Here is a 19,404-nt window from a genome sequence, read left to right on the forward strand (position 1 = left end):
CAGGCCCTATCTCCTCAGCCCACTTTAATTTGCCTGGTTAGTTTACATCAGAAAAAGTGAGATTCACATTATGCAGTTTCGTATAGTGCGCTGTTTCACTGAATTTATGACACAGACTGAGCTTCCACAGCAAAACGGTGTACTGTAGCAAATATAATCTATTTGTTCTTTGGAAAAAGCTTTAAAGCAGCCTAAGAAAATATGAAATATTTTAGCACCATTTTACTGTGCACTTATTAAGTAGTAGACTGCACAAATTGGTTTTCTCTTTCCTCCCTAACTCTGACATTAAACTTGTGAAGGTTGATCTGACTTTTGTGTGGAGAAGGGGTTTGCACAGATGATTGGGATTTATGAATTCAGATTTTAGGCTCATTTTAGATCTCAACACAGATAATTGAAATCCTTTATTGCAGCTTAATCAGTCCCTTGAAATTTTGGCCTATGTTATAGTGAGTACTCCATCTCTTGAAACACTATACTAAAACTTACTTTTTTCTCAGAACAAGAGTAGGTTTTGGCTGCAGAAATTCTGATGTGCATGCCACATTCTATCCTGTACCACCAAACTAATCAACTTCAATAGTCTTTAAGAAACAGGTAACTGTGGAGTTAAACCCATAGGTCATCTCAGACCTGTCATTTGCTATCTCAATTAGGAAACAAATTACTATACTGCTGCATTTGTTTTTCCTTCCTTCCAACTAGCTTACATTCTTTTGTCTTGTCTCCTATTTTTCACTCTATGTCCTGAAGCTAAACTTTTGAAATCATGTGAAATATTTAAACAGAAATTAGAAAATATCAGCATTTAACATGACATATAATGGGAGCAGGAAAAATGAGCTCCAGTTTCATTTTGCATAATCATTTCCTGACATCAGATAGTTTCACTGCACAGCAGGATGTACCAGCACAGTGTATTCAAATAAAAATAATAGAAGCCCATAAATATTATCTACAGCAAGATGTGTGAAAAAAGTTACTGCTTCTTTGCATATCTTGTTCTTGAAAGCTGGCATCAGAGATATGAGATATCAAGGTGAAGTACAAATCCAGGCACTAATAGGTTTAATTTTTAGCTCTGAATGACATAGGTATAGGGTATGCTGATAGTGTACTGTCAAGTTGTATCTGCTTCTACTAAAGCATCTTTATTTACCCAACTCAATGAAACACCAAGCCAGACAACCCAAGAGGAAACAGATATTCAATTAACCTCATGAACATGTCCTTGGCCAGTCTGCCTTGCTGGATGTGGACATCACTGCCTTTTCCTGCACTGCAAGATGTCACCCTGCTTGTTCACACAGCCCATGGGATGAGCATCCCACATAATCAGGAGTCACAGAATCACAGAATCATTTAGGTTGGAAAAGACCACTAAGATCAAGTCCAACTGTGAGCCCATGTCCACCATTGATTCCTGAAGAGCAGATACATCCCAGGTACTGGGAAAGGTCCTCTTCATTTCTCTTGTGGAAGGTACCACTTCCTTAGGCTTAGATGTAAACAGAACCATTCCCTGGCTATTTAATATAAAAGTTGTTGATATGGGACTAATTTTCAGAACAGTGTGAAGTGTTGCTCACTCTGTGAAGTTACTACTTCAATACAGTTACTACCACCAAGAGGATGGATGATATACTCATTCCCTTCTCCTACCGCCAGTAAATCCATCTTTATCCACCCCAGTTCTTGGGGGCCATTTGACCCTTCTTTGTTTTCTCCCCCTGCATCTCTGTCCATGCATCACCTTGAATGGAGAGGTTTTAGTGCACGAACTGGAATGTCATGCCAGATCGGAAGATGGTACGACACCATGCGTGCAGTGACGTACACATCTCAGAGAAGTCATTTTGTCTTCTTTCTATCTAATCTAAGTGCTTATACTGTAGGCGTTATTATGACTTCTAAGTGTTTAATTATCTTAGGTAATATTCTACAAAGATTGCAACACAATATTTCTATCAGATTCCATTGCCATTTATTCCGGTTTTGCTGACTCAAATGACAGAAGTCTCTTGGGAGTGTCTTAATTATGCATGATCTGCAATCTGAAGAAGTTCAGTTTCCCATGCCCTATATGGCAACAGCATTTCAATGTCAAAAATAAATTCTTTTCTTTGCTGAATTCTCTCTTCACTGATACTGATACTTCACAACTGGTACTTTTCCACAGGAATCCAATACTCTAATTTAGTATCTTTCAGGCTTTTATTTACCAAAAGAATCAAGATCTGAACCTTTGTGCACTTTTAACACTGTCATCTAGCTGTACTGCATGCATGCCCTGACATATTACTGCAGAAGCCTTCAGTTACACACCAGGTGCCCTCTCCATTTTCTTCTGTAATTGCACCCAACCCTGACTGCCTCCCAGGGCAGGTACCTGCTTCTTTTAGAGAAATGCATGAGCTCTGCACAAGAGTACAAAAAATTCAACTCCTAGGCTTTGGGAGTAATTTCCTTGTAGGGTGGCACAGGCAAAACCAGGCAGCTGGTACTTAATGCTCTCATGTTGAGCTAAGGCAAAAAGAATGTGAACAGGTTGATTTCCATCCAATTATGTTTTATGTTTGCAGACCTGTCCTTCAGAGATTTTGTTTTTGTCTTTCATGTTAATTGGCCAAAATAGCATAAATCAGATCTGATCAAAATCACTCAGTGTGCACTAAAAGAGGGAAAGTTGAGAGGGGAAGGTCAGTCACGTAAAGGTGTGATACAGTCAGTATGAGCCAAGTTGCTAAAGGGCTAGTCCTCTAAATGGCCAAGTTAAATAAGATACAATTGGTGCTAAGTTAACTTCCAAGAGCTCCCAAGTGTGGGCTTATGAGTGTCTGGAGGGACAGGTTTGCTTCAATTGTGCTGTATTTAACTTGGCAATTTAAATGGCAAAAGTCCTTCCTAACTTGGCTCTTAATACAAATATCACACCTTCATATGGCTTAACATCTTTTGTAAAGTAGAATTTTTTTGTTCATGTTAATTAGATATTGCCATGTGTGTACATAATACACACTCACATAAAATAAGTGAATCTTAGATATCAATGGAAATTCTCATGGGGTAGGTAAAATTTTCCTACTTCTGGCATGTAACATATGCTCAGAGTTTTAGTCTTGAGGAAACTGGTTTTCTTAAAGCAAGGTCCTAAGGACCCAGAGAGTCCAGGGAGAAAAGGAACTGTGATGAAGGCTTGTAGAAAGAGATCCTGTCTACTTTGGCTTGTTACTTCTATTTTGTGATAATTTGGGGGGGGGGGGGGGGGGGGGGGAAGTGTCTACTTAGAATTTTAAATTAATCACCAAATAAAGGGAACTGGATTTTCCACTGGCCTACATTTTCCTGATATCGCAATCAAAGATTAATGGGAGTTGCTAAAGATTGAATGAGATCACACTGTGGGGCTAAGGTGGGCATTGTACAGATGTTCTTCATCACAGGAATTAAATTCAAGTGAATAAGGGCTAAAAAGGGTGGTGGGATTAAATTCATTTTTAGTAGATCCTTCCCTAGCATTGACATGACTGAGGCCAGGAGGTCTCTCTTTCTTACTTCATCTCTTAATTTTTATTGTGATATGCAATGAACCTCCACTACTATTTTCTATTTTAGTAATCCAGGTGTTCTTCTCCAGGATAGCAATAAGAAAATAATTGGAGGTAAATTGATCTGTATTGATTTTTCTAGAATGCCAGCCTCATTTATCCTCAAATTTTAAACTGTTCATCATTAATCTTATGAACTGAAATTAAAGCATTTCAGCTCTCTGATTTCTAAAGGACCGCTTTTCTCTCCTAACAGCCATCCTTTTCAGATAATACAAATAAATTTTGTTTTGTTTTGTTTTGTTTTACTTTGCACAGATTTAAATGAAGGAGATACAAGAGAGGAGACATGAATTTATAGTCTGAGAAGGTATGTTTTCTGGGAGAAACCAGACTTTGGGCACCTTTGGTCTGCAGAATGTTTGTTCCCATGATGGACTATTCCGTTGTCATGTATCAGATTTTGAAGTTAAATTTCACTTCTCCACCTTCTCTCAACAAAAGTATTGAAGTTAGAAAGCAGATTACAGGTTAATGACTCTACTACAGGCTGTAAAAGAAACAGATTTGAAATAAGATGCCTTGTTTTGTGCTCCGTTTTTAGTCACTTTTATTTAACCACTGAATTTTTCAAAATAAGCTAGAAAAGCATCATCTAAAAATGGCTTTTCTCCACAATATCAGTGACATTTTTTAGGGTTGGGGCAGTATTCTTCTGCCAGTTCAAAAGGCATGTCATGTTTGGGTGATTTCACAACCTACAAACAGTAGACCAGGCAGTTTGGGCTTCTAGTCTTGCTGAAGACATCAAAAGAAAGTACGCAAATATATCTGTTAAGACAAGGTACAGGATTTCACTACTTTTCTTTGTGTTTTATTGCATTGTCCATATCATCAGTTATAATCCTTGCTATCAGTAGAATGTACAATTACAGGAAGCTTCAGATACCAATTATTTGTTTAGGTGGGCCATTGCAATTACTGAATGCACAGTATTTCAAATAGGAACATGTATCTCAAATAACACATAATATCTCCATTTGATATTTAAGCAGTCATCACTGTTCCAAAGCCATAATTCTTTACAAAGTGGCTGATGTGGCAACATCATGCACAATATTTTATGTACAGACAAATAGACATTAAGAAAATGGCTTGAAGGTCAGTTCAGCAGCTGGGTTCAAGTTACTGCTTAGTGAAGTGGTTTTGGGACAAGTTATTTAGGACTACACCCAACAAACAAACAACAGGGTTCAGGGACATGAGTGTGCCAAGGTCACTGCCTGAACTCCACATGTGACACAGAGGGGGAGGAAAGCAGTAGAGAGATTCACAGCAACAGTCTCTGGAGCCATGAAGGAAGTGCCAGGTTAGCATAAGACAGTAAGCTTCAAATCAGTGGAGAAATTAACATACCCAAAATTATTGAAATGAGGAAATGAGACTCCCAGGCACAGATTATCAGCCTCTTCAAAGTTACATAATTGGATGTTAATGTATCCTACTTCAAAATGCAGCTGAAAGAGGGGATGGTTCTACTGCTGCCATTTGTCTTTTGCACAATAAGTGAAATAATTGTTTGCTGTAGTATTTCTTCCAGTTCCCTGAAATCAGTGGAGGAAAAGGAATAGATAACAAACATTCCAAATAGTGTTTCATGCTTTTCTGTTCTCCAGCACAAATCGATAGCGATGACTTATAAATATTCTGCTTTTTCTACTAAGGTTTTGTGTGCAACAGTACGTCACAGCTGGGGAGCTGTAATTTATGTATTGAGTTTATGAGTGAGCCATATTCAGTGGTATGGTATTTTTATAACTGAGGGTGCTGAATGTTACTATTTAAGACAACATTAAGGCTCTAATTGACTCCAGTGTGGAAAGCCAGTAGCATAAGTTTCCTTGAAACTAGTTGAGGAAATTTTGCTATATTATATTAACTTAAAACTAATGAAATTTTTCTACTCATCTTTTACTTTTTAAAATCTTACTTTGTAATTTTAAATAAAACAAACCTCATTGTTGAAAAAGGTAGGTATAGAAAGTATTATTTACACTACTGAAGAACTCTAATGAATGTCCCTCATTCATCAAGAACTCCTAAAATTAGTAACACACAGCTTGGAGAACAAGGAGGTAGTAAAGAAACAGCAAATACATAAACAAAAAAAACCCGAAAACTAAACCTGTGGAGTTCCTTAGGTTCATGAAACCAATGCTGATTTTGTTTTTCCAATCCTCCAAGTTTTTTTTTCTTTCAGACTAAATTATCCTCTATTTGATTCAACAAAAATAGGTAAATGAGAACTTTAGATAGGCAAGCTAAGTTATCTGGAGCTCTCTAGAGCTATCCAGAGAAAAATTAGGTCCTCCTACATGATTTTGCTCTGTTTAGCAGAAGGGGATCATGAACATGGATGGATGATGCTCTGATCTATTAAATTGAATTAGGTGAAATAGGGATGGTTCTTCCTTTTTGACAGTCACTTGTCATGAATGGGCAGCCAGGCAATACAGATGTATAACTAGTGAGAGGCACAGTATTCTCCATAATAATAATTGGACATTTTTTTCATTTACAGCAGCTACATCATAAAGCAACCATAGCCTAAGGAACTGTTCTGAGCTAGCACCTTGTAGCATCCCTAAATATCTTCAAGATATGGAAGATGTGTTAAAGCAGAGAGAGGTGCCCTTGCATGTGTCAAATTCAAACACTGGAGATACTTCACATCAAATGGTAACAGTCATGAAGCATGGAGAGAGCCATCTGTTTCCCGTACTTGAAAGAGGTGTTGAAAAGGAAGCTTTTTCTTTTTTCACTCAGCTAAGATTGTGACTTTCATGAGACCAGAGTGTATGCCGAAAACAAGCAAAAACGAGACGCCCTGTCCTTGGGAAGGTGACAATTTGAACTCTAATATTAGTCTAATGTGACTGGAGGAAAAAGAAAATAGGTAGGTGAGATAAACCTCCTGAGTGCCATAGTTTTATATCAGAAAATTAGGTGTGGGCCCTGTAGTTAATCCCTAGATCCTCACCATCCGGTGTTTGTGGGAAATGTGCAGCTTGGAGCATTGCCATGGTCCTGCAGTGACAGTGAGAGACTGCTGATGCCAGGCCACGAAGGAGTGCTAGAAATAACACCTGCTCTCCTTCAGATGGAGATAACTCTGTGAGAAAACTGTGACAGCTGTTAGAGATATGGGACACAGCTCTGATGGATAAGAGCATTCAGAGGGCAAAATTTGCTCTAGCAGTTCTGAGAGCACTTGATAACTTCCATAGCACAGTATGGCAGGAGATCAAAGGCAAGTATCTTCCAGAAGTCCTTTCCTGTCAACAATGCACTTCAATGGTTTCAGCTTTCTGTAAAGAAACTGAAAATAAAACAGATTCTAAATTATCTGTTCCCATTGCTTGGCAAAGGACCTCATGAGAGATTCCCATGGATCTGGAGTGAATGTTTGCTCTACACCATTTTTTGTCCCTAAAAGAAAGGCATCAAGTCAGCACTGGTGGTTTTCTCTTTTTTTTTTATGTTAGAAATATATGTATATTTTTAAGTATCTTACAACAAAGTACTCATAAAGGGAGTTTAAAAAAAAATAAAACCAAAGAGTTGTTAGGGGCAGCAGATGTTTAGTGGCACTTTGCACAATTACAATATCAGAGATACTTGCATATACTTAAAAAACAATCCTTGCACAGCTTACAGATGGAAAGGAAAAACTTTCATGTAACCATTTCTAGACCTCCATGACCAAGTCAACATGTCTTTAGTTTCAGTATGCTTTTGTACAACCACTTTTCCCAGTTTTATGTATAGAGAAAAGTTTGCTGTCTTCAGCAATCCTGAAGACCTTTGTGGCTTCAAAATGAGTAGAGGATAAGGCAGTACTTTCATTTTTTTCAATTTCTAAAAGAAAGAATATTTTTCAATAGCAGTAATGGGAAAACACCTTTGTTATTTCCTAAGTATTCACAGGTCACAGCTTCATGTAAACATCTGTAAATATAGAATATATTGTTAACATCAGCCAGGAAACTTTCCTTTTTTTTCCCCCATGTAGGAAATAAATACCTAATCTAGTAAACTGTGAGGTTAAGGACATCAGAAAACATGTTAAACATTAAGCAGCTGATGACATTTGAAAACCATTGTCACTAGTAAGAGCTATAAAAGTATTCCATAAAACCACATTTTAAAGGAAACTAGAGTTGAAGCCAGGTGAAGAAGTATCTCATAATTATTGCTCATTAAAGTAAAGTTTGGTTTCAAAAGAAAAAAAGTTATTTAACATTAAAGAATTATATTTTCACACCAGTTTCTGGTCCGGTTATTCACTGTCAGGCAGCTTGTAGAGGTATTTTCCTCTGTGACTTCCCATGTTCCTGTGAAACACAGGTATTCCACTGCATGCTGTACAATCACTACCCTAATAGGCTTCAACAGAACTATTTGCATTATTTCAGACACAAAGAAATGAACAATCATACAAAGATGATGATGATGATGACGATGATGATGACGATGATGATGATGATGTCCTAAGACCACACAGTCCCATCAGATACCCAAAGGTAAGCACAAGCTGCAGTGGATGTGAGAAGCACACCCTGGGTAGGGTGAGCCTTGAGGCACAGGGCCATGGCTTACTGGGCACCACAGGACATGGAGTGTGCACCACCCTACGAGACCAATGCAGATGGAGCTACAGAAACTGCAAAACATAACGCTGGCTGGCTATGTATCTCTGTAAATATAACACTTGGAATTTATTACCCAATAAACCCTGACCAAAAGGTTGCTATTTGAAGGACAACTTTGCAAAAAGAATACAACTTTTATTTCCGGGATTTTCTTCTTGTTTATATTACAGGATTTTATAAAGTAAAGGAATGTTTACACTGTAGCTCCTGACATAAAAATAAACACCTTTATAGGATTCTCACACAGCTGGTATGAACTCCCACTCCAGTTCTGTACTACTTAGTTCACTGTAATGATGGCCATTCCTCCCAGTTTTTGCCTCTTATTTTGCAGACAGAATTAAAGCAGGCAGGCTGCAGATACCCTGCTGTGATAATTGCCCACCACCCATGGAGCTGGGCTGAGAGAATCCCAAACACCTTCAGGTGGGATTCACTGTATCCTACAGCAAATTAGTTATATGATAATTTAGAATTCATGGTGGAGTTTCTCCTCTATGAATAGCACAGGGGACACAAGAAATTCAGAAACTGGTCATTATGTGGAATATAAAGATGGCATATTTTTAGGGGGGAAAAAAAATCAGTAAGAAGGGTTTCTATGAGGACAGAGGCAGCCAAAGAATGTCTAAGGAGACTAAGATTGACATGTTTTAACTGCAGAAACTACACACCATGTAGTCACTCACCCCACTCAATCCCCACTGGGATAGGGAGGACACACAGGGAAAAAAGGCAAGGCCCATAAATTGAGATAAGAAAAGTTTAGTAATTAAAATAAAATACAATAAAAAGGGTAGAATAAGATAAAGAAGATGAAGAAGAAGAAGAGAGGGAGAGAAGAATAAAGCCTAAGTGAAACAAGAGAACAAGAGATGAACACAGCTGCTCACCACCCAACGACCAATGCCAACCCCATCCACCAGCAGCTCCTGACTCTCTCCCCTCAGTTTATACACCAAGAATGGCATTCTATTGTATGGAATATCCTCTTGGCCAGTTTGGATCAGCTGTTCTAGCCACCTTCCCTCATGGCTTCTTGTTCATCTCCTCCCTATCAGAATATGGGAGACTGAAAAACCTTTGATTTCATGGAAGCACTACTGAGCAAATACCAAAACATCAGTGTATTGGCAATATTATTCTTATACTGAATACAAAAAAAAATCAAAAACAACACTGTACCAACTAGTAGGAATAAAATTATCTCTATCTCAGTTGAAACTAGGACAGAGAAGGAGAAACGTGAGGTCCTCAATCCCTTTTTTTACTTCAGCTTTCACTGATAAGAACCCAGGAGCTTCAGGCTAGCAGGCCTTACCTTAGGCCCTGGGAAGAGGATGGACCAAATGTGCTTAGGAGCTTTCTTCAGGTCATATAAAAGATAAGGTGACTGCAAACAGTCAACATTAATTTACCAAGGCCAAATCATGATCATGCCTGATGAACCTGATTTTTTTTTCTATGATGAGATGACTGGCACTGTTATAAGGGAAAGGGCAGGATTATGCCACACACTTTGACTTTTTCAAGGCCTTTGACACTGTGTTCACTGCCTCTGTATCACCAAATTGGTAAGATATGGGCTGGATGAGTGAACAATAATGTGGGTGGGAAGTTGTCTGGACTGCTGGCCTCAAGGAGTTGTTATCAGTGGTGCAAATTTCAGCTGGCAGCCAGTTAATAGTGACATCCATCAGTGATGAATGCTGGGGCCAGCACTGTTTAGTGTCTCCACTATCATTGTGGGCAGCAGAGTACTCTCTGCAAGTTTGCAGATGACACAAAATATATTGCTATTTAGAGGGATCCTAGACAAGCTATGGCTGTCAGCAAAACTTTTAATATTTTTATAAATTATCTGGAATCAACACTAGAATGCAAATTAGGTAAGTTTGCTTATTATACTAAATTGGGAGTGGGTGTAAGCTCCCTCAAGGGTAGAGAGGCCTTATAGAGAGACCTGGATAAAGAGCTGGCTAATCAGCAAACATGAAATTTAACAAGAGCAAGTGACAGATTCTACATCTGGGATGAGTGTAATCTTGGTTACATGTACAAACTGGGGAGTGACAGGCAGGGGAGCATCCCTGTGGAAAGCGATCTGGAGGTTTGGCTTGACAGCAAGTTGAGTATGACTCAGCAGTTCCCTGGAGCCAAGAGTCAGACATGCCCAGAGGTGCATCAGGCACAGCATCACCAGCCCGCCAAGGGAGGTGGTGGTTCCACTCTGCATTTCACAGTGCAGCCCCACCTTGAGCCCCCTTGAGTGCTCAGTTTGGGGCACCTCAACACGAGCAGAACATCAAATTATGAGACGGTCCAGAGGTGTGCAAACAAGTCGGTGATAGGCCTCGAGGGCAAGACCTGTGAGAGGTGCCTGAGGTCACTTGGCTTGTTCAGCTTGGAGGAGAAGGCTGAGGGGAGACCTCATCACAGCCAACAGCTTCCTCAAGTGGGGCAGTGGAGAGCAGGTGCTGATCCTCTCTCTGCTGACCAGTGGCAGGACACAAGGAAATGGGATGAAGCAGGGGAAGTCCAGACTGGACATTAGGAAGAGGTTCTTCACTGCAAGGGTGACTGGCCACTGGAACAGGCTCCCCAGGGAAGTGGTCATGGCTCCAGGCCTGTCAGAGATCGAGGAGAGTCTGGGCAATGCTCTTTGTCACTTGGGTTAGCTTTAGGCAGCCCTGTGAGGAGCAGGGGGTTGGACTCCATGGTCCTTATGTGTCCATTCCAATTGAAGAAATTCTATGACGAGCAAATTCAAAGTACTGCATCTCAAATGGTAACAGCTCCATGAGATAGTACAGACTACATGGCACCCCTTTAGGAGGCAGCTCTGCAGAAATGGACTTCAGGGGCCTGATGGACAAGTGAAACAAGCATCAGCAGCTGCAGCAAAGACCATCAGGATGCTGGCTATAAAAGTGCAGACAACACATGTAAGGACATAATTTTTTGGTACTTTTGAAACTGCAGTTGGAATACTATATTCTGTCTGAGGGTCCACCACTGCAAGAAAGAGAAGGGCATACTGGAGTAAGTCCAGTGGACTTAGTGATTAGAGAGAGATGATTGTTATCTCACAGCCCCTAATTACTATTCCTGAACACATAAGCTGTTAGAGAGGAAGGCTCATTTACTGAAATTTTCAGTGGAAAAGCATGGAGACACAGCCTGAAGCATAATTCAAGGCAGAAATCTTTCCTTAGAATCTGAAGAATTTGGGAGGGTCTCTTGTGCTCCCACTGCCTATACAAGCCAAGGGATTTCACTACATAATTAAGGTTCACTCCATGAACCTTTATTCTTTTTTCTTAACATTCAAGAAAATGTGTACAATTAAGTTTTATCACAGGTTAGCAGCTTTTGGGTTATTTAGGACTCTGTGCTTCTGCTGTGACACCTCTGTGAGATTTAGGAAATTTCACGGTCAGTCCTATTTGTCTGCAGTGGGACAAGATTTTGGTAAGCAGCCTTCTGCTGCAGTACTGGTGTCAGGTTTCCAATGGAAAAGGTTCCCCCACTTGTGATTATCTGAGTAACTGAAGGTCTTATGCAATTAAACTCAGTGTATTTGAAATATAGAGGCTCCATGCCTTTGATTTACCCTCTACTATGCACCTGAGCCACAGAAACTCTGCAAGACACAGCTGACAGTGCTGCCAGAGCAAGGAAGTTGTAATAAGAGACAGTCATACTGTAAATATTTTATTTCATGTTACTAATTTATTCTATTTTATATCAATATTTTAATGCCATTTGCTACAGAGCATTATCACTTTTTTTGTCTGCGATGAGATTTAAAGAGCCCCAAATCCACTAAACTTTTATGTTTAATTCTGTGTTGAGTAAATCAGAAATGGGGTCTTAAAGAGCACCTACTCTGTCCTGTATTTCTTGACAAGTAGTCAAATAGTGACAAGTAGTCAGGTTTTCCTCTCCCTGCACATTCAATGAGGCTCCAGTCCCCCAGTACCCCTGAACTGCCAGTGTCTAAAACAGACATACATTGACACTCAAGGTATTTTCTGCCTGGTTAACTCGACGGCATGGCAGGTGTCAGGACTCAATGCAGAACTCCCAGAGGATGCTGATTGGCTCATAGAGACACTTGCAAAGGAATTTTGTCTCTCCATTCCTCACCTGTCAGAAATACTGTTCTCATTCCCCATTGCACTCGGTCAAATTCCTAGTTCAGCTAGAAATGCATGCAATTGCTACTGCTGCAGTGTTATTGGTGCAAAGCCTAGGGGATGGGAGGTGGAGAGCTTAAGTATCAATAATCACTCCTAAATGTCTGTACAAGTGTGGAGCTGGGAGCATGTTAAGGAATATTAAGAAGCTGAACCTCTATCTGTTTCAAAATACATGTTCAAAATTAAGGTTGTTAAAATAACAAGCCATTTTTACATTATATAAATTTAATTTAACCTTTTTCTTTCTTTGAAGACTTGAAGATTTGAAGTTTATCCTGAACAATACATGAAAAGTAATATGATGTGCTGGAGTGGGTCTGAGTCCAAAGGTATATGATCAGAGACACTCTGATCTTTCTTCAAATCACCCATAACTGATCATATGCAATATAGACATGTCTTGTTCTAAAATTTCCTTAAAATGCATTTGTTATGCAAAAAAGGAACACATTCTCATCTTAAAGGTATGCTTAACACATCAATGTACCTAGAAAGTTTACATATGTTCAATTAAAAGGAATTATTCTCTTTCCTTCTGCAAAATTTATTGATGATCCCTGACCAGTGACAATCCAATAAAACTATCCCATTAACTGTGTAAGGAAATTCCCAAGAGCCAAAAAGTAAAATATAAACATACTTTATTGTATGTTATAAAATGAGTGAGAAGGATTTTACTAAACCACTGCAGCTTATCATGATCTTATCTGCTTAGAGAGGCATCTGGCATGGCTTCCCCTTAGAACAGCAACAAAAAGCACTGAGGAGCACAGAAATAAGTTCTTCACTTGATGAGGAATTTCCTTTATAAAGTGTAGTAAGCTCAAATTTTTGAAATCTGAATATCTGAAATGAAGGGCAAACATTAATACAGAAGCCTGCCTGAAGAAGTGACCTGGTTTTTAACTGATACTGTGCAGCCACTTTGTCCTTTTGTTTCATTGAGCATAAATTCAACACATACCTTGAAATTTGGTACACCATGCACATACTAAAGGTACCTGAAAATCAGACCACTTACACTTGAAAACATAAACTTTTGCCCTGAGATAGCAAAATCATCTTTCACATGCATATACTATAATTTATATTATATTGTTAATAGTTTGCAGGGTATGAATGGTGATGTTACAAGTTCCTTTCTTAGAGGAATTTTTCCTGCTTTCCTTCTGCTAACTTGCCTTATAATCATTTCACAAGCACAGTTTCTTTTTTTCTTTAAACTTATTCCAAGGTAAATTACATGTAGAAGACATCATCATCTTCTTTATATCATAATTATTGTATTTTTGGGGTTTGTTTCTGTGGGGTTTTTTTAACAGAAATCAAATGATTCAGTAACCAAGATGGAGAAGATGTAAAATTGAAAACTTTTTGGGTTGTTTTTTGTTTTTTGGGGTTTTTTTACATATGATATCCAGATAAAGAATTCCAATAGTTCTTGTTTTCAGTAAGAAATTTCTGTTTCATCAGTTGTTAGAAAATTTGTGATCACTTCCTCTCACTCAAATACTATGGCTTTCTTACAACATCACTTTTTTTCTTCTCTCCCCATGCAGCTGACTGTGCATTTCCCACACAGTGCTGGAGTGTCCAGGATCTCCCAGCAGCCATGGGGACAGTTTGTCACCTTTGCCAAGACATTCTCTCTGACTTCAGGAAAAAGAGAGACAATGACACTACTGGTAGTGTTCAACTCTTTACACTTCCTTCTACAAGTGTCCCCTTTTCTTTCCACTATAGTTAGTAAGGCTATAGCATGTAAACTTAAGGTAGAGGAAACTGTGGTTTTTTTCTTAGGAGGTGCCAGTACATTCATTTTCAAAGCTCACATTTTCTCCCTTCTTCAAAAGGAAATGACTGGGCAGCATTCTTGTCAAAGCATTTTCCTGACCCACGCTTCTTTTTATAACTTCTACAGGGCTAATTGTCTCTGTGTCGCAAGGCTTTCAAGGTGTCAGTACTCAAGTTTTTATCTTTCTGCCCATAAGCCTTAGAACTGGTGATCCTAATAAATCATCCTGAATTGTGCTGCAGTACTCTCACAATGCTATATATAGTTCTTTTGAAACTTATGGGACATTTTTTAAGTCAAGTTCATTGTACTGAATTGTTTAAAAACCGGTTTAGCTTTTCACACTGTAACCTTGAAACATGTCCAAACAGTTTAAAATACTCTCCCAAATTAGTTACCTATTACAGCTTCACCACAAATTTAATACTAACTGTGATGTAATGTAAAGTGTTCAAATATATAGTTTTTAATGCATTGAAAGATGTTTAAATCTTTAACAGTTTGAAGATTTAGAGTGGTTCAAGTACACCACTCTTGAACCATGAACACGGAGAATTCCCAAATGATTTAATTTATTTCTATATTTTTGCTATTTTATTATTTTTTAAAAATTATTGATTTGAATCATTTATGTATTGCAAGAGTAAAATATTTTTGTCCTTCAGATGAAAATAGGAGTTATGCTTATTCTTTCTGACCACAGTTTTACCACTTTCCACAGAATCTTCTAATTTTACCCATGTAGTCAAGAAAAAGTTGTTAAGCCTGAAAATCTGGGGGATTTTTCTGCTAGTCATTCATCTGGAGTATTGCCTTTGTGTTTTGACTCAATGAGCTCATTTTTTATTTCCAACTGAAGACTTTCAAAATCATTTCTAGAAATTCATATTACTTGTGTCTTACATTTTTCAAATCACTTTTTCACAGCTCTGGATATTCGCTGTTAAGAAGTACTTTTAAAATTCTGTGTCCACCACATGAATCATCATGCCTAGTCTGCATTTCTTATTTAATGAAGCAACCATTTTTGATTTCTAGAAGTTTTTCAATAGTTAGGCCATTATTAATTGTGGTATTTTTCTACTCTGGCTCTTCCTTGCTATCTCTTTTTGCCTATGGATAGTGTGAAAACAAACCCATGAAAAATACTGTAGAAGTAAAAGCAAGCATCAAAATAATTCCCATAAAATATTCAAGTCTGAATCCCATGTTCTTCTGCCACTAAGAACTTGTATTATTCATCTACTGGTACTAGGATGGTACATTTTAAACCTGAAAATCACTAGTAATTTTTTTTTAAATTATGCTGCTCATTTGTAAAAAGGCATTTACATATGTAAATATAAGTTGAATTCTCAAACAGCAATGAATAGAAGCATCAATTTATGCAATGTAGATAACAAATTTAATACCTCTGCCGTTGGGTCTAAAACAAAAAACCAACCAACCAAAACAAAATAACAAAAAACATCAGCTATTAAAAGGGAGAAGTCTGCAACTTGTTCCTCTCAGAGAGAAAGCTTTTATCTGAAAGGAAGGCCACTGTGACCTTCCTGCAAGGATGGATTGAAGCTGGTACTAGCCCTGGGCACAGCCAGAGTAGGCTGCTGGACAGCTGCCCCCACCAACCAAATGGGGCACCTGCAGCTCCTGGCAGCCCTGTGCCCTTCTCCATCCCATTCAGAGGGATCACACCAGGCATTTAAGCTGGACCTCTGTGAAAGGACAGAGAAGAAAGCCCCAGGGGACTTCAGTATGAGGGGCTGGCCACAGCCTCACAGCACAGAGGGCAGGTGATGCCTCCAGAACCTGCTGTCACACCAGAACCCACCAGATGTTTCTGAGTGAACCTCTGAAATGTGAGTAGGATTTTTATGGCATCTAATTGTCAGGAAAGCAAATAACTTTATTTTGCAGTGGCATTTCGAAAGAAGCAAAATCATCAATTGCCACATTCCCACACCCTACACTAGAGGACAAACTGTACGTGTGTGAATCAGCACACTGCTGACCTCGTACATATAAACATTTCATATTCTTAGAATTCCCAGTCTAGCAGAAACTTTTCTTTCTCTCTAGTATGTTCTGGCACTCTTCCATTTGTGTGTCTTCTTTCATGCATTGAAATGTGCTGATGTCATATCAGGAGAGATCGGAAGATGTTTGCATATGACTCAGTACGAAAGGTTGCCTATCCCATAAACCTTCCTCTTTCCTGTACATTTCTGAAACAATATATAAGACCTCCTTAAGTAGTAGTGAAACTGACAGTTATGAAACTAATGAATCCTAGTACTTGGAAGAAAGTTCTAGAACTAAATCTTTTACCTTGATAATAATTTTGTGAAAACATATTCACTTTCAAGTAAAATATAAAAAGGCTAAAGACTAACTTTTAGTGTACTTTTAGTATATACCTTTGTGCCAAGAAAAGGAAAATTGAATAGCAGTACTAATGTAGAGAAAGCATGCCAGATTTAATCTTAATCTCCTACTGGTATGAGAGAGAAGCCTCTGTAGCTGATAAAACTAAAACCTTCATCTGCTATACCTCTATCTCACAGTAATTGTACCAGTTCACATCATCCCCCAAAATATTCCACAGGAGAGAGATGGATCTTTTGATGCATCCATCTAGTTTTCTACAAAAACAGAAGGAAAGGTGATTGCAAAGGCTGCAGTTTCATTCAGTAAGTACTGTCACTCCTTTAAAAACTTGTACAGGGACGCATGAAACATCAGATACTAGCAAAACAGACATGGCACAAACATTTGCATTATCATTCTGGAAAATCACTGACCAACAATGAACGTGGTGGAGAGCTTTCCCACCACCTGTTTTTGGGCACTCAGTATTTCAAATAAGCCAGATTTTTCTAAGCTCCCTTTATGCATAAGGGGGAGAGAAAATTTTCACTGCGTTGAAACTCAGTTTTAGTCCAGAGCCCCAGTCAGTGGAAGCAATACCTGCATTGCTGTCTGCCACAGGCTTTGCTTTTGCAAAGTGCCAAAGTTTCCTCCTGCTGAGGAAACAAGCCATGGCAAGATACCACAAGACAGGTGTATTTCTGTATGCAAACTCAGAGCACTCAAAATTGTATTTCTGCTTTCAATCACTGCCCAGCCTCTCTCTCTAAAAGGAGTCTATATTTTGACTAAGAGGGAGACTACTTCTTAAGCTGGGCTAAAGTTTTGGTCCCCAAAGTTAGAACATGTGAACTACCTCTGAGATTCAAGAAAGGTTTTCAGAGCCCAGTCAGAAAATATAGAAAGAAAGTATAGAATTAATTTGAAACTTCATTTCACAAAATAATTTTTTGTTTATTACTTCTTCCTCTCATGGATGCATGGAGAAAGAAAAAAATTTGGAGTAAATTTCTTTCGTTCACTTTAAGGATATATTGTCAAGGTAATCATTATACAAGTTCCAGCAATACTGCCTGCACTGTGCTATCCTGATTTCATCAACTGTTAACTCTATAAAATCAAAGCAGGATAAAGTTCAAGATAATCACTGATAAATGCATCATGAAATCAGATAGTACTATAGCTACTGTTCATTGGAATTTAGAGGTCAGAACTGTCCAAGGTTTGCCTTAGATAGAAGTAAAGCCCCTATGGACTGTGTGTCAGTCTGTACTGTTCACAGTGGTTAGAAGAGTGGTTAGAAGAGAAGTTAAAAAGAATGAGAAACTTAATTTAGCTTCACTACGCATCTCATGGTTACAAACACAGCAGCACAACGCCCTAACCTCATCAAAAAGTGCTTCAAATGAGCTACTTAAAAAGAACAGTCCTACGTCATTTGTTGGCTTTTATACCCATGAGATCTGGAACTTGATGCATGAGCCCCTGGGATGAAAACTAACATTTGTTGTGTGGATTCTTTTAGGCACAGCTGATGCAAACTACACAGCATCAGCTACTTGATATTACGTACTCACAGCTAATTCAGGGTAAGTGTTAAGAACTAACAGGTCTGTGTACAAAACAGTGATGATTAATATCCTGTAAGATTTAGACATTATCGAGAAGTATGATGTTAAGCAATTAATTTAGTGAAGTTAAATTTTAATGTTTAAAGCTGGCCTAATTTTTCAGCCTTCTAAACATTCCTATCACAGTGATCATTAATTTCCTAATGGGTTTGTGTTCATTTGCAGTGCTGTCTGGCTTTATCCCATACCTTGAAGTAAGCAGAATTGTTACCATTAAATTAAATGAAAGCAGGTCCAGAATATTTTTTTTTTAAATAGTCACTTTTCCTTCACTTTAGCCATCTTCTGTCTTTCTCTCACATACTGATTCTCTTACATCTTTTTCCCCAGCATTGAAAAGGATGATCTTTTTCTCTCACTGAAGCACAAGAATCTCTATTTCTCTCTTATTTTTGTTGTGAACATATATTCTTTATGAAAGGCTAGGAGAAGCCAGCCATACAGGTGAGTACATGGGTGACTTTTACTTAGCCAGAGATCCCATAGAAACATGGGGCTGGAGTGCAAGCCCAAAGTGTCTAAACCAGCAGAGATGAATTACATGTGGAAGTGCCGATTTCTCTTCATTAACTGGAAAAAAAATTCAGGCACTTAACTTTGAGGTGATTCAAGTTGGCAAAACAAGTGCTGCCTGGAGCAAAGAACTGATGAGCATTGCTTCATAATGCTGTCAGGAGTTCAAGGCCACTGTTTAAGTGCAGGATAATGCAGTAACCAGAGTGAACTGTGCAGGTATATGATGGATCTCTTCATTTTGTCATTAAGTTTCTTCCTTCTGGGATATAATGGGCATTTGAGCTTTGGAATCTTCACATAATTGGTGGTGGAGACACTGAGGCTGGCAGATTTCATGGGACTGGTGATAAACAGCAGAAAACAAAATTATTTCCTATTGGCTGAAAATGTCCTGATGTCCTGTATGCAACAAAATTTGACTGAACCATGTGATTTTTTAATCATTGCTTGAGAAATGCATCTGAATTGTTTTGAGACCCCTCTGTTTTCATTGCAGAGATCTGTGTATTGTTACAAAAATTGTCCTTGTAGCAGAAGGGTCTAAACTCCCTGATTGTATATTGCCTCCTCTAATTGTATTCTTCTAGCTTGCCAGAAACCCACATTTCACTTGACTTGAGAAACTAAGAA

The 19,404-nt window shown here is 38.5% G+C and overlaps 1 long non-coding RNA gene across 1 annotated transcript; it reads left to right on the forward strand.

The window, feature by feature from the left end:
* Positions 1-10,393: 10,393 nt before the first annotated feature.
* Positions 10,394-16,652, forward strand: LOC147654087 (uncharacterized). The gene is made up of 3 exons (XR_015284424.1): positions 10,394-11,420; positions 12,719-12,794; positions 14,025-16,652. It is a non-coding gene; the product is annotated as an uncharacterized LOC147654087 (long non-coding RNA).
* The last annotated feature ends 2,752 nt before the right edge of the window (positions 16,653-19,404 follow it).

This window comes from Cyanistes caeruleus, chromosome 3 (genome assembly GCF_971803275.1).
Source record: "Cyanistes caeruleus chromosome 3, bCyaCae1.hap1.1, whole genome shotgun sequence".
In the NCBI taxonomy this organism is placed as follows: domain Eukaryota; kingdom Metazoa; phylum Chordata; class Aves; order Passeriformes; family Paridae; genus Cyanistes; species Cyanistes caeruleus.